This window comes from Excalfactoria chinensis, chromosome 1 (genome assembly GCF_039878825.1).
Source record: "Excalfactoria chinensis isolate bCotChi1 chromosome 1, bCotChi1.hap2, whole genome shotgun sequence".
Taxonomy (NCBI): Eukaryota; Metazoa; Chordata; class Aves; order Galliformes; family Phasianidae; genus Excalfactoria; species Excalfactoria chinensis.
Genome location: NC_092825.1, coordinates 118,562,196 through 118,577,468, shown reverse-complemented (window position 1 = coordinate 118,577,468; position 15,273 = coordinate 118,562,196). Strand labels below are relative to the sequence as shown.

The 15,273-nt window shown below is 39.3% G+C and overlaps 1 protein-coding gene across 6 annotated transcripts in view; it reads left to right on the top strand.

Moving 5' to 3' along the window:
• Positions 1-15,273, top strand: part of TBL1X (transducin beta like 1 X-linked) — a 209,486-nt gene that overhangs the window by 113,748 nt on the left and 80,465 nt on the right. For 4 of the 6 annotated variants that reach the window (XM_072336421.1, XM_072336429.1, XM_072336413.1 and 1 more), the window contains one exon: positions 11,423-11,530. The exons of the other annotated variants lie outside the window; for them this stretch is intronic. The gene's annotated coding sequence lies outside the window, so the exon portion shown is untranslated. The remainder of the gene's footprint in view (positions 1-11,422; positions 11,531-15,273) is intronic. 6 annotated transcript variants of the gene reach the window in all.

Genomic DNA, 15,273 nt, shown 5'->3' with positions numbered 1-15,273 from the left:
AAATGCACCAAAGGTGGTTGGTTCATGCTGTTCATGGTATGTACGTGACGTACATGAAGAGACAATTCATTGCAAAGATGTATCCCAATCTCATTCTACAACAAACTATTCTCATATGTGCTAGTCAAAAGAGATGAACTTGATATCACAATAGAGGTATGGATACCCATTTACTCCTGTAAATTATATGACTATGGGGCAGCTAGTGTCAACCACCAGGTTAGCAGATTAATCCATCAACTGGGCCGCAATTTAGAGCAGTTATTTCCTGTAACACGCAGATGATAATTTTGGCATCCTTTTTTTCCTGGAACTTCACTTCTGCTGCAGGCTCTTACAATATTTTATTGAAAGGTTCCAATGTGGTGAAATATTTGGGCTCTTGTCCAGCTCAAAGGTTTGAGTTACTTAGACCAAGAAACTGCCAGACTGGTTTTCTTTACACCGACTCTCTGTGACATTTGTGAGTAGTGTTTTTTTGTGGGAGTTTTAATGGTGACGGGTCTATTATTTTTGTTTTTTTGATGGTGATTGCTGTTGTTTCATTTGTTGTGTGCTTTCTTTTTGTCTGCAATTTTGAATTGTCCAGATCTTCCTCAGGCCCATTTTCTGCAGTTTAACTCATGTTCCTGCTCTTTGTTTAATTCAGTATATTTCTCTAGCCAGTATTCTGGGGTGTATTTTTAATACCCAGACAAGTATAACCTATCACCACATGCCAGGCATTTTAATCCAGGGAGAATTGTAATTCACGTAGTTAAACTGTGAGTAATTTAATATAAACAGCTCTTACACTATAGCTCTACAAATGATTGAAGTGAAGGAAAAAGGTAAAGTCAAAATGTAATTTGCAGTACAACAAAGTTGCTCTGTCTACAGTCATACATATCTTATCCATAGCGATAGCTGCTTAATCAGCACAAACTTAGCATGAGCAGAGTGAACATCTCCTGTTTGATGTTTTTAAGACCTTTGGTCATAGTGAGTTCAGTATGTAAGTTTGTGTTCTTAGTTTTCTTATTAAATTTCTTCTTTTCTATGTAAATAGCACAGCAAGCATATGTTATTTTAACATGAAGTGATTATTGTCATAGCATAATGAGGTGATTCAGGTTTGGAAAGGATGCTGAGAGATGTCTTGTCCGATACCTGACTCAGAGCAGGGCCAGCTCTGGGGTCAAGCTGTGCTGCTCAGTTCTTGGTCCAGTCAGGGCTTGAAATGATGGAAGATGGAGATAGTGCAGAAGTGTTCTTGCAAAAAAATCTCAATACTCAATATAAAAATCTAATTTTCAGATAGCTATTACAAATAATTGTGCTTTTTGAAGATGAGATCACTTCTACCATGCTTTATAGAACAGCTCTTTATTTGCACTCCAAATACTGCCTGCATTGTTGCAGCGTCTAACTGCTTAGCCTGCCATGCTCTTCCAAGTGTGCCCTAGCTGAAGGATGACTCCAGCTGTAAATCTTATTCTCAGATGATTCCTCTCTTCTCCTCAAACTCTTTTTTTTCTATTTCTATTTTAAAAAAAGATAATAATAGTCTAGTGCAACTGTCTAACTACAAAGCCACTGTATAGCTGCCACTGGCTTAATATAAAGAGAAGAATCTGTTGATGTAATAATTTTGGAAGTGATTTAAAGAGATATTATTTACCTCATGAATTAAAGAACTATCTCGAATTGGAAATAGTACCAAGGAAATGCAGCTTCACTGGCAATACAGCTGGCTTTTTCTTAAAGCGTCTAAATGAAGGTGATGTTATATTCCCGGCCTTGCTTCACTTCATGACTGTGATCTGTATGATTAGAAGTGACAAAAAGCAGGGGAAGGTTTTTCTATGTGTTATGCTGCAAAATGTTCTGTAGATCAGATCTGGTGTTTGTGCTGCTTAGTTCTGCTCCATTTTAAAGGAGTGTTTGTAAATAATGTTTTATGAGGGGAAATGGCCTCAGGTTGCTCCAGGGTAAGTTTAGGTTGGATGTTAAGAAACACTTCTTTACAGAAAGAGTAGTCAAGTACTGAAATAGGCTCCCCAGGGAGGTGGTTGAGTCGCCATCCCTGGATATGTTTAAGAGCCGTTTGGATGTGGTGCTCAGGGATATGATTTAGCAGAGGGTTGTTAGAGTTAGGGTACTGGTTAGGCTGTGGTTGGAACTGATGATCTTCAATGTCTTTTCCAACCTGGGTAATTCTATGATTCTATGATTCTAATTGGAGTGTGATGCTGTGACTTTATGCATTTATTGCAAAACAACAAGCAGGGGAGATGGAGCTCAGAAGAAACGGGCAGGCTTTGGCTGTTGGGAAGCTGGCTCAGGCAGTGCTGGTGTCACTAGAACGAGTTTTCCAGTTTAAGGCCGGAGGGAAGGAGTGGGTGGAGAGTGCATGGAAACTTGAGATTGCTGCTGCTGGGTTCACATGAATTCTCTAGCAGCTTAGCATCTAATAACCTGCCAGGTGCTTTACCAGACACCCTCAACACCTGCAGTTGTCTTTTCAAAAGGCTAGCCAGGTAATGTCCAAATAGCTGCCATCCATCAGCCACATTCTGAGACCAGTGGTCAGTCCGTGAGCACAAGAGGAGCTGGCTGATTCAAGCTAAATTGGCTCATTTCTGATCTCCACATGACTGTATTTCAACCGTATCATTCCTTCTTAAACATTAAACTGCAACTTTTGTAGTCACTCGTTGGGATTGAGCTTATATCAGTGTCCATCTTTCCAGTCAAAAGGTTGAGACCATGTGAAGGTGGGTAAAAGATGACATGATGGAAGGTTGTCTAAACTTGAACCTTCTGCCATGTTTCAGTACATTATCTCAGAGTGAGGTTCTGTTTTTTGTGTGTTCTTGGTAGGCTAGGATTTCTTAAGGAGCGTAGTTGGTAGTTGACCTGCTGTAAGTAAAATGTAAAATTTGAGCAAAAGTTACAGGGGTTGTGCTTATCTTATTACTTAGCTCTGATAGAATCTATATCATCTCCTGGGAAATGGAACAAAATCCAAACCAAGGGGAGACTTCTTTCTGAAGAAGAAAGTGAAATCTTCCTCAAAGACACATGCAGTAACCAGTATTTCATTCCCTGTAGAGAGCTCCCCATATTGGAAAGAATAACCACAGGGATGCAATGATAAAATTGTTTATGCTAAAACACTGGAATAGTCTGCCCAAGAATTATTACTTTTTTTTTCCCTATCTTCATAAGGTTTCTTTAGCAGCTTGCAAAATGAGTAGTTCTACAGCAGCACACTCTTCAGCATTTCGTGTCTATTTACATATAATTCAAAGTGTTTAAAAGTGTCTTTGGTCAATTTTCATTCACGAGGATGTACAAGAAGTAAATGTTGGCTTGGCTGGTGTTACTCAGGCCATCTTCAGGAGGAATACACTGAAAACTGTCCACTGATCCAAACTTACAGAAACCTTTGAATAGCTGGAGAGCTGCCAGTAGTTCTTCCAGTGCTTGTGTGTTTGCCTATTATTTTAGGCACTGTACAGTTCCGCAACGTATTATTTCTTTTCTGTTTTCCTCCTGATAGCTCCAGCATTGCACTTAGTGAGCTATTCAAACAAATAACATTCTTCGGCCCTGTGAACTTGCTGTATGAATGTTTTTCTCCCCGCTCTAAATAATGCAGATTTTCCATTGCAAAAATTTCCCAGATAAGGAATGAACCAAAACATTGGCTTGAAAAATATTATTAGTCAAATGGGTCCATAGTACCAATGATTCAGTCATCTGTCAGTCTGATAAATGGATTAGTGTAAGAGGTGTTCCAGTGGGGAAATGCAGCCCATAGAGCTTCTAGCTAATTATATTTAAGTTGTTTAGTACTGCTGGGAAGCAGCATCTAGGCAATTACTGAAAGCTTTGATGCAGTGTGCACTATTAGAGTGTGCGTTCAGAAACTCATTACCCTTTCGTGCTTGTGCTGGATGGATTCTAGGAAGCTGATGTGAAACAGAGAGCAGGAATCAATAACTGAAAAGGCATTTTAGTTAGCTTCTGGTCCATTTCCTGATTCAGCAGCTTGCAGCCTGAAATGTTTCATACATTTGCTGCAGTATAATGGGAAAATGTGACTTAAATATATTAATTACCATATACATGCGCCTGCTTGTAGTGACAGCAGCTGAAGGTTCTCCCTAGATAAAGCATCAGAAGTCCCTTTGGGGACAGGAGCCCCCGCAGATGCCCACAGTGTGCCTGGAGCAGCTGCCCTGCCTGCCCCTGGGACACCGGCTGCAGCCATTTCTCCCTCTGCCTGACCTTGCAGTGGTTATTTATGCCTCTGCAACAGCAAGATTATATTACTGCCATGTCCGTCATAGCCTACCTTCATGATTTCTTGGAAACTACAGCTCATCCAAAACAAAGCCAGTGATACTGGTTACACATATTAAACCCCACTTAAGAAAACTGTGCTAGCTCTGTCATCGCAGCAGGCTGCATTTGCCATTACTGATGCACTTCTAGAAAGCTGTACACGCTCTGCGTCATTCTGATGGGGAAAACAATTCATTTCACATGCTGTTCATCGGTTGGGTACATGTAAGATGTGCATGCTAATAGTATTGCACTATTTGTAAAACTAGGGGCCAAAATAGTGTGTTTTTATTTTAAGCACTCAGTTACTAATCAGTTAATGGTAATTGTGGGGACAATGCAGAGGAGACAACATTTCATTTTTCTTGTTTCTTCTCAACTTCTACTTCTCAGCTTTTCCCTGAGGTTGAGCTAAGTAGACAGCTCTGAAGGTGCTAATTCTTTCCCACCTACCTGCCACATCACAGTTCTAATAATCAAGTGCATTTCTTTATTTCTCCATGCTGTGCTTTGTGCTTTACATTTCATAAAGTTAAGCAGAAATCCAATAACTTACTACCAAGAGACAAGTTTGTTGTCTTGTGTTGTGGATTTGTTGTGTTGTTTTGTTTTTTTTTTAATCTGGACTACTTAATTAGAAAAAAAACACATTTGTTCTGCTTGAGGGTTGCTAAGATAAACACTGTACTAATTGATACGAATGTATCTTTCTGGGAAAAAAAATCTTGTCAGAACATCATGGTGTGTGGTGCTGTAGGTCACAGCACCCGTGAATCCACGTACTATAAAGAATATTCTTACAGTAGCAAGCGTGTGCTGTATCCATACCTGCCTTGGCTGCTGACTGACAGGTGAGCATTCCATAAATCCATTGATAGATCAGGAAGTACCGGCCTTCCAAATAAAGCGTGCGTATCTCCAGCCTCTAACACTGTTATGCGTGACACTGGAATATCTACTGCACTGAAATATGTTGAGGAAACAGAGACTGGAGCTGGCAAAGCATCTGCACAGACAGAGCCTTCACTGTGGTAGCTAATTCTGAGAGTTGGTGCTGTAACTCTGCCTTCCAGTCTGGATTTCTTTAAGGTTGGTTGTATGGAGTTACTGTTTGGGATGTTAACATTTTTTCTGATGATAAAGAGCCTGCATAAAAAGGATGGCAGGGTAGAGCCAAAGCAATGATACCAGGCTTCTGCAGTTCATAATTTTATGATGTCCACTGGCTTTGAGAGAGAGTTAGTTGAGATGAAACATGAAAAGAATTTCTCCTAGCAGTGAAGGCTGCAAGTGGAAGTTTTATGTTCCCTAGAGACTCTTGCTTCAAAGTGTAAGCCCAAACTCTGTGAAACTGAGCTCAAATGAGTGAAATATTCTGGGGAGAGGCTCTCGGGGCTGAGTATTTTAAGATTTTCTGGAAACATAGGGGTTATTTCTGGGGTTTCTTTGTTGCTTTCTCTCAGATTTTACCATGGGAAAACTTCTCGCGCTAGTATTATAATGAATATTTATTTCAAAGTTGACTCTCTGATTTCTTACTGACTCATGATTTTGCTTCCTTTATCTTATCTCCCTTCACCAGCCATCTGCGATAGATTTAAAATACAAAAAAACCCACCTCTTCTAACTTCCTTTGGAGGAGGAGTCTGTAGGGAATGGGTTGATACGTAAGTATCAAGAGAGAAAATAATTTCCATCACAGCGAGCCATTATATAGTATTTATTTACTCTATAAAACCTTAGGGCAAATGAATTAATATGCAGGCATTGTGTGGGTGTTTCTGAACAGACATTGGAGTTCCAGTGCATACATATTCTGTGAAAATGTATCAGAGAGAGCCGGCATGTTGTGTTGAAAGTGGTGGTTTGGGTTTGGGCTCCACATCTGCAGGTTTTTCTCCATGATCCTTGTAGCGCGGGTGAATTGCTGGTTGTGTCCCCGAGGTGAGCACTTCTGTACTACCATCCTGATGTGATTATGTGATCGATGTTCTGCACATCAGTGCACAAGTTTTGCAAATGCTGAAATCTTTTCTTCACCAAATTGTCCACCTTTTAGGAATCGCTTTCTTTTTCAAGCATCTTTAGAAAGGACATCTTGGTTTATTTTGTGCTGAAGGTGGCATAATTACTGATGTCCTGACGGAATCCACCATATATTCCAGTCTTCCTGTGAGCCCAATCCCCCAGAGGTTGTTTGAAAATATTAAAGCTGTTTGTCATGTTGAAAGAAAGCAAAATATTCATGTTGCACACTAGGTATCCTGTACTTTTACAGAGATTGATAGTGAAATCTCTCAAAAATGCTTTTGTAGTTCAGTGAGTGTTGAAGGCAGCCCATTTGTCATTTAAATTCTCCCGTGCCTTTAAAATTCAGAAAGGAGGGGGGATAATAAATTACTTGCCCAATTAATGTTTTTTAGTACAGAATGATGTTAGAGAAAACTGCTGAAAGAGAAAAGTAATGTTGTCTGATAAAAATAAATAAAATTATGTAGGTGAAGCTGCACAGAATAGCACTTAACCAGGAATCAGATTGGAAACATATTCAGGTATCTAAATCTATTTAGAGGGATTTAGTAGGTCTTACAAAAACATCTTCCTAAAGTTTGTGACTGCTGTAAAGTCGAAAGTGAGTTAGGTGATTTTGCCTCTGGGCACCTGTACAGCAGGTGTCCTGTAAATCTGGCCTCTAGTTTCAGTTTCCTAAACTCATACGGGTCCCTGCAAAACTGATATTAGGAAGGAAGCCTACACACCAAGCAACACATCAGCACAGCATTTCATCTGTTGCCTTCTAAGGGCAGCACCAAGCTCAGATTGCTCTGCAGTGGCTGCCATGTTGCTGACTGAGCTCTCAGTGCCACCCTGCTGCCTGGCAAGACCAGGCCCAAGTCCTGCCATGTCTTTGTGGCTGCTCATTCACCAGGAGCACTCTCACAGCACAGGAGGTTCTCCTGTAACCTGGTGGCTGCTCCCGCAATTACAGGAACAGAGGTGGGAGGCCAAACATCTGTGGTCTTGCCTTAGATCGGTACCCCATTACTAGCATTTGTGTTGGTTGTATTGGTGGGAGTTGATGCTCTCATTTGCTGTTGTTTTGCTTATTCAAGTATGGAATATTGGCAAGGAAAGAGTGTCATTTTGGTATTGCTCAGCTTAGTTTTGTGTTTCCAGAAGTAGTGCAGCACCCAAGGTCAAACTGTATGTATGGGATTCAGTCGGACAAAAAGAATGACATTTTTAAGTCTTGTTTTTAGTTGATATTTAAGCATGGTTAGTCTGTGTGGCAGTTTAAGACACAGCAACAGCAGAAAAGATGTCTAAAATAACACTTGCAGTATATTTTCTGATCCTTGATTAAGCTCTGTTGTCATCATAGAGAGGTTCAGTATGCCCTTGCATCCATTTCTGACTGTTTCTTTTCCTTCTCATGTTCCCTTTCCTGGTAGCAGCTTCCATTTGCACACCAGACAAAGGGACAAGGTTCATTGTGACTGCAGCACTTCTCTTTGAGCTCAGGCTGGAAGCTGGTGGCCCAACTCACAGCGACACACACGAATGAGGCATTTGGTGCCAACAGAGCGCTGTTGTTCAATGCTCAGCACCTATAGAGCTGAGACCCAGACTAAGCGAGCAGCAGTCACGCTATAGTCGTCTCACCAGTGGCCCTGAGGGAGAGAGCAACCACCACAATTTGGTTTTGACCACGTCCTTTCAGCTCAGTGAGCAACATACTACCTTCCTAAATTAGCAGCCAGAGTATTACTCACAGCAGAATATATTCCACCTGTTTCTGAGAAGATGCTTGCAATTCTCTGACTCCACATATAGCCTGAATGCAGACATGCTCCCTTGCTGTGTGTGCATTTATGTGTCACCAGGAACGTGCTGGAGCCAGCGGCATGGCATGCATGCCACTTGTCTCCCTTCAGCACTGCTGCTGCAAAGCTAGTCGGTAGCTGCAGATGATAGGATACTTAACGTATGATCAGAGAAGTGTGATTACGTCACCTGATTTCCTTCCTCTGAATTACAGACTTTGCCCAGCAGTCTTTGTGTGAAACCTAGTAGCTTGTGTTTGACTGCAGAATAGCTTGTGTTTGCACCCAAGTTTATCTTCTCAAAGTCTCGCCAGACAGACCTTTTACCAACAAATGGAGGATCTCTGCATTCTCCCTCCCTTTGATAGCCACACTAATGGTTAATCACAAGTGAAGATAAGTACGTATTTATAAGTATTTATATCTCATTTGAACTTGGCCTCAGCATCCATGTACTGATTTTTTTCATACATACCCTTCTGTGGTAGATTAACAACCCAGTTGGTTCTTACTGTTTTCTCCATGTGAAAATACTTACATGCTGTAATCAGATAATTTATCTTTTATTTTTTTACTTTTTGATAAACTGCAGGTTGAACTCTCTGAATGTTTCATACTAAAGTATTTTCTTCATCCTTCCAATCATTTTTGCAGCTGTTTTCTGTGATATGTGGGTTTTTTGCAGCTTTCTAAATTGTGGAGATCTGACTCCAGAGGGAGTTATCAGATAGATAGAATATTGGTATTGCCAATGAGAGTTTAAAAAATGAAAGTTCACAGAAAAACTTTCCTTCTTCCTGTGCTCTTTGTTCAAAGCTTATATCAGCACTTGCTGCATTAGGAAATCAGATTTTAAGGAACCTTTTTGTTGCTGAGTAAAGCCTTACAAATTAGGACATGTGCTATCATCACAAGCTACTAGAACCATCCACACGTCTTCATCCACAGTTGTAAAGACAGTCTTTAACTTTTAAGTCTCACTGACACTTGTGGGTCACAGAACTTTAAAGAATGTAAGTCTTGTTCCTTTTCCCTTTTCTTTCTTGAAGATCATTTACTTGGCTATACTTGTAGTACAAAAAACCTTTTGAAGTGGAGATCCAGTATAAATGCTTTTACCAAAAAAGGTATCAGGGCAACCAAAAGCAGTCAATACCATAGGACTCAAGTATTTCTCCCAGCCTGTGTGACCCTGTCCTTGTACCTGCTGTTTGCCCTATAGCAGCATGGAGGGATGACTGATCTTCATGGGATTCCTTGACTGCCAAAAGCTACCAGAGACTGGAGCACCTCTCCTCTGAGCACAGGATGACAGAGCTGGGACTGTTTGGGTTGGAGGAGGCCCCAGAGGGATCTCACTAGTGTCTATAAATAGCTGAATGGAGGGTGCAGAGGACTGGACCGCGCTCTTTTCAGTGTTACCAGTGCCAAGACAAGAGGCAATGGGCAGAAGCTAGAACACAGGAGGTTCCCTGCGAACACCAGAAAGCACTTCTAAGCTGTGCAGGTGTTGGAGCAGTGGGACAGACTGCCCTGGGTGACTGTGGTGTCTCCTCCTTGGAGATTTCCAAAAGCTGCCTGGTCATGGGTAGTGACTGTGTTGGAGCAGATGGATTCAGGGGTGTCCTCCAGCCTCGGTCATCTGGTGGTCCTGTGAATCCATTATACCGTGTTGGTAAATGAAACAAATAACAACACATCCCAAATGATTTAGGAGTCTAATCAGGACAGAAAGAATTTAATGTGTAGACAAAACAATACTTCACTTTACAGCATAATATAAGCCTTTATCTTGTATTTTACAGTGTCCACTAAACCTCATGAATCTCGCAGAAGCCATGAGATGAGCCAGTTGTCTTCATAGTATTTCTCTCCAGAATGGCCCCTATGTTTTAGCTGCTGTTGTATACCATCATGTCAGAGTACTGAATAGAACTGATTTTAATACATTAATACTCTCAACTATTTTCCCATAAGACGTGGAGAAGTTGTAACAGCAAGATCCTCTAATTATTATTGGGATTTTCAGATTGCATATTTACACAAAGTGTTACTTTCTTGAGTGTGTTTTATTTTGCGTATATACGTAACATGCTCCACAGAAAAATAAGAAGGGAAACATTTCCAAAATAAGATGGAGAGACAACAGTACTCATCTCAAAATGTCATCTGAGAATTAGTTAGGCAAGTGTATAGGTAGAGGTCAACAAACTCAGAAAAAATACAGGCTTCTAGCTGATGAATTGTGATAATTAAATCATCATTTCTTGTCCCTTGTATGATCATTCAGCTCTGATTAGAATAGGTGTATTTCTTTCTCATGTGAATAGTTGTATTTGGTTAGATGGTGTACTTGTCTCATGGTGATGCAAATGAGAACATGTTGTAATACCACAGACTGAGAATTAGACTTATAAAAGCTTCTCCTTATGATGCTTTAAAATATGTTATTCATTAAATTGTCTGTATTATAAAATAATCCTTAATGTATAGTTTTAAAAGCTGATAGACATTTGTGTGGAAGAGTATAATTAATTTAAGAAGTCTCCAATGAATATCTTACTTCACTTTACAGCATTTAATTATTATATTATATAGACAAAAGCTGAGCATAAGATATAAAGCTTGAAATACAGGAGTATGAAGCTAGTGAAGATACATTGCAGACGAACTGCAGAGGAAATATTAAATAAGGATTTTTTTGTGTGTGTTCAGTGGCAGACATGTAGAAATCTGCAAACAGGTTTACTGTTGCAGGACGCTGGACTGTCTTTCATGTTTGATTTTCACAAATGCTTTGCCTGCCTCCAAAGTGATACATTACTTGGCCTACTTATTTGCTTTTGCACAGAAATCAATTTCCACTGGAAATTCTCTTGAAGACCACTTCTGTGTGCTGTTCTGAGGCACTGAACTAGCTTTTCAGTACCTTGTTAAGCTTTCCTTCCCTAGCCCATGAGCTCAATGGATGTCTTGCTGATGTTATACTTGATCAAAGATGCTGAAAATTATTGAGCCAGGTTGAATGTGCATTAGGTTCCAGGAAAAGTGCACTGCTTTGCAAAGCACTTGGATGCTTGGGGTCACTGGGTCTTGCTCTTTCCTCTCTCTTTCTGTCATAGCTTTTTTCCTCATATGGTTCTGCCAGAGCTTCTAATTTGGAAGACAGTATGTTGATGAATGCCAAAAGAGAAAGGGGTCAAATACTCTTGTTTTGATGGGGTGATACGAAGTGGCTTGAATGGTGCCTCTCTCCCTCATTGCAGCCCTCTCCGCTGTCAGATGTGGTGATCTCCATGCTAACTCCAACCCCCAGACTCCCGACAGCAGCCTGTGAGGAGCAGCATTCAGCAGCTCAGGGGTCTCACAGCCAGGTAAGCCAAAGGATTTGTCTCACATGGCCTTACCTTGGCGGCATGGTCTTTTGGACAGCCTTTCTTTTTTTCCTGGTAAAAATGCAACTCAAGCTGTCATAAGGTTTTATTGGCATTTGTATTGCATTGTTTCTGTGCCGTGAAGATTGTATTACTATTTTCTAAGTTCATATTTTCCACGCACCATTCATTCTCTGGGTATGACCTATCATCTTTTTTTCTTGGTGCAAAGTCCCCTTTGCTGCAGTACACTTAACAGATACATCTTACAAAGCAATCCATATTACTCTAAGTAACCACTTTGCCAATCTGCCAATTTTTGTGTCATAATTGCTATCAGCAGTGTCATATTCTTATATTTGTGCTGGTAATGATACACTTAAATAATGTTGAACTAGTACTGGATAGTTTCATTGGGTAATGTAGAGCATTCTTCTTCTATGTCCCAATCCATTTAACTCATATTTTGGTGCTACTGATAATATAGAGAGTAAATTTCTTAATCCTGAATGTTGTGTGTCCTTAAGCTGTGTGCCTTTCAAATATCTCTGTTTCACCTATGAATTTTAGTCGAAAATAGTTACTTCATAACTTAATCAGATTATTGAATCCCACCTTTACGTTTTATTGACCAAATTTCTATAAAATGGCATTGACTGGTGTTGCCTGTTTATTCATGTCATATTCCGAGGAATTTATCAGTTCACTGGTTGTTTTGCCTGAGTGGCTTAGAACTCTATAATCACTAAGATCATACTGCGTTCCAGCTTCAAATACTGTCAGAAAGTACTACAGTCTCACTGAATTTCATTGGCATTCCAGAATGTATTGAAAATTTGCATCATAAAAATGATACTCTCACAAACACTTTTGAGACTCTAAGGCACAAATTATTTGTGTGTGCTGATTTAAAGTTGTCTTTAACATTCATTTTGGTTGCTAATGGCCTCCTCATCTGTTAAAATGCTTTTTTCTACTTACAGGGAAGATTTTTTTTTTCTTTTTTCATTTTTGTTTTTGTTTTTGTACAGTGTGTTTTTATTCTTTTCAACCATGAATCAGAAGTTGGAGACTACATGTTTTCTTTAGCCAATAATTTCCTACTCAAATTAATTGCATTTGATTTTCCTTTTTAGTATGCATTTCATTTATGGCCTTAACCAACGTGTGGTTTCTGTTCTACAAGTTGCCATTTTTTTTTATAACTGTTTCAGTAGTGGCTTTGATCCCTGCCTGTAGTGCGCAAGGAAGAGTCCTTCCACATTTTCATCCCTGTACCTTCTCCAGAAGTCCTTTTGCAGTTGCTTTCATGTATTGCAAATACATTTCTATGAAATAAATCACCCAGTTCTCTAATACAGTTTGGTGCTTTCCTTTGTCCTTACCAACAGTACATCCTCCTGGGATCTGCTGGCATTATCATTTATATGTATTGAAGATCTTGAGCCCTTGGCTTATCAATAATTTTGAGAGATAATGGTGCCGTTAGTGTAGCATATCATCCTTTATTTCTTTTTTCTGCAGCTATACAAAGAATCTCTCAAATAAGAATTTACAGCCTGTCTTGTTTGTTTCTTGGGCCTCTGGTCCTTCCTTCCATAGAGGTTGCCATGTGTAAGACCAAGCTTTAATGTATCCATTTCTGCAACACCTCCCAGTTTATTTAGAAGCCTTTTGCCTGCCCTAGCTTATCCAGTGGTAACCATATGTCAGTGCAATTAAGCTTATTTTGTAAATATGACTCCTTCTCTCCACAGATATTAATTTCTAAAGGCTAGAGTCTTGTCCGTTTTTCACCAGAAGCATAACCATTCTCAGCATTTGAGCTTTTTGTTTTCGGACACTTACAAGATAAGGCAGACTCCCAGGAAAATATTTGTAAAAGTTTTGTTACTTATATACATTAACTATATTTTATATGTGGCCCAGACAAGACAAGGCGTCTTGACCCGTAACTTGACCTGATGATACCTGCTTTTAGCACTTCTCATAGTAAAACTAAAACTTTCATAGCATCATGGAACCCTCAGACTACAACTTTCATCTCCTGAAGAGAATAGCTCTCTTCACTACCAGTCTGTAGTGAAGATGGAGCTGATCCAGACAGAAAATGTCATATTCCAGAAAAAGAAGTTACAGAAGAAATTCATGCCAAACCCTGTAAGTCAAGTGTTGCAGAAACCTATTTTGGAGAGGTACTAGGAGCAGGTGGTGCAAGTCTGCTTAGACTGTTCTGTAGTAATTGCTTATTTGAACCAATTAGAAGAATATTGAAAAGCAAGAGATTCTGTCTGAGTAAAGCAAACAAACAAACAAAAATGTAACAGCAACATTACCAAAATTTGCCAGCGTTGTGAGAACCTCTAAGCATAAAGTTAGGTAAATCAGGCTCCATCCCTACTTGAATAAAAAAAGAATGTGCATTTTGTCTTGTTATCTCCTTATATAGCACTTCACATAAGCCAAGCATCAACAGAACTTGTGTTCACTTTTCACCGGAATTATATTTCCTATTCAGAGATCAAATTTCAGAGTGAAAAGAGAATCAATTCCAAAGTCTCTTCCTGTTCCTACCCATAGTCTAGTTCTCCGTCCCTTTCTTGTACAGCTAGTTTTCAGCTTCAACATGGTCTGTTTCTACATCTGATTTTGACTTCGTCTCTTTTGTCTGTAAAGAAATTATTGTAGTCATAATTATTCCTCTGATTTGTTATGGAGGCGTAATGTTATTTGGAGAACAGAAAAGCATTTTGCAAAGCTAATGATCATTTTTAGTAGATATGTACTTGTTTCCGGGATAGGACTAGAGAGGTTTCTTCAGGCCTGTTCTTTACTGCTGTTGTTGCACTAACCCAGTTTTTACATGTTGGGTGTCGGATCACTTGAGTACCTTCCATTACATGGTCATTGTTATTTCCCCAAGTGAGAAGTGGCTTTTGAAAATCATCTATTTTAACAAAATAGAAGTGTTTTACTTTTATCCCATGCATTCTTGTCTTGTTGTTGATATGATGGATTTGACAGTGGGGATGACAGTGCTGATACGCTGTGTGATAATAGCAATGAGTGCAAAGGGAATTAGAATATCTTAACTAGAAAACAAAGATCAAACAGACAGATGAGACAAAATTACTCATAGATGTGAGAACATAAAAAATCGTTGAAGCTTGGTTAGAATTGGTAGGAATACACACATGGTACTCGGAAGAAACAGATCACTCCTTACTAGATTGGTGCTAGTTGTGGTGATTAGTTTATTTTAAAAACGTGAAAGATATTTCAGATAGACATGTCAGTTGATATGAGCTAAGAATGGATGCATTTTGAGAATGACATGCCTGAAATGTAATGCAAGCTGCAACTAGTCCTGTGCAGAAGCATAGATTTATGTAAATAATATTCAGTGTTGTCCAGTGTGTAACTATTCTTTTCAAAAAATACTTCCAGGACAGTATTTCTTCAGAAACATTATAGAATTCATTTTGTTTGAATGGGAAGGCTGTTTCATTATAGGCCAGCATTAAGACAGTTGATATCAGTGAAATGTGCATCGTCTTTGTACATGACAGTGTCACATTTCATGTAAGTAAAAGAAACTATTAAGCAGTTGGTTATTGCTTTTCTAGCTTGAAACTATATGTGTTTTAATATTATTATATCCATGCTTACATACTTGTTCCTTAACTTTTATACATTTTTTTAAAACTAAGTATTTTCAATAGCTTGTTTTAATTTGTTTAGAA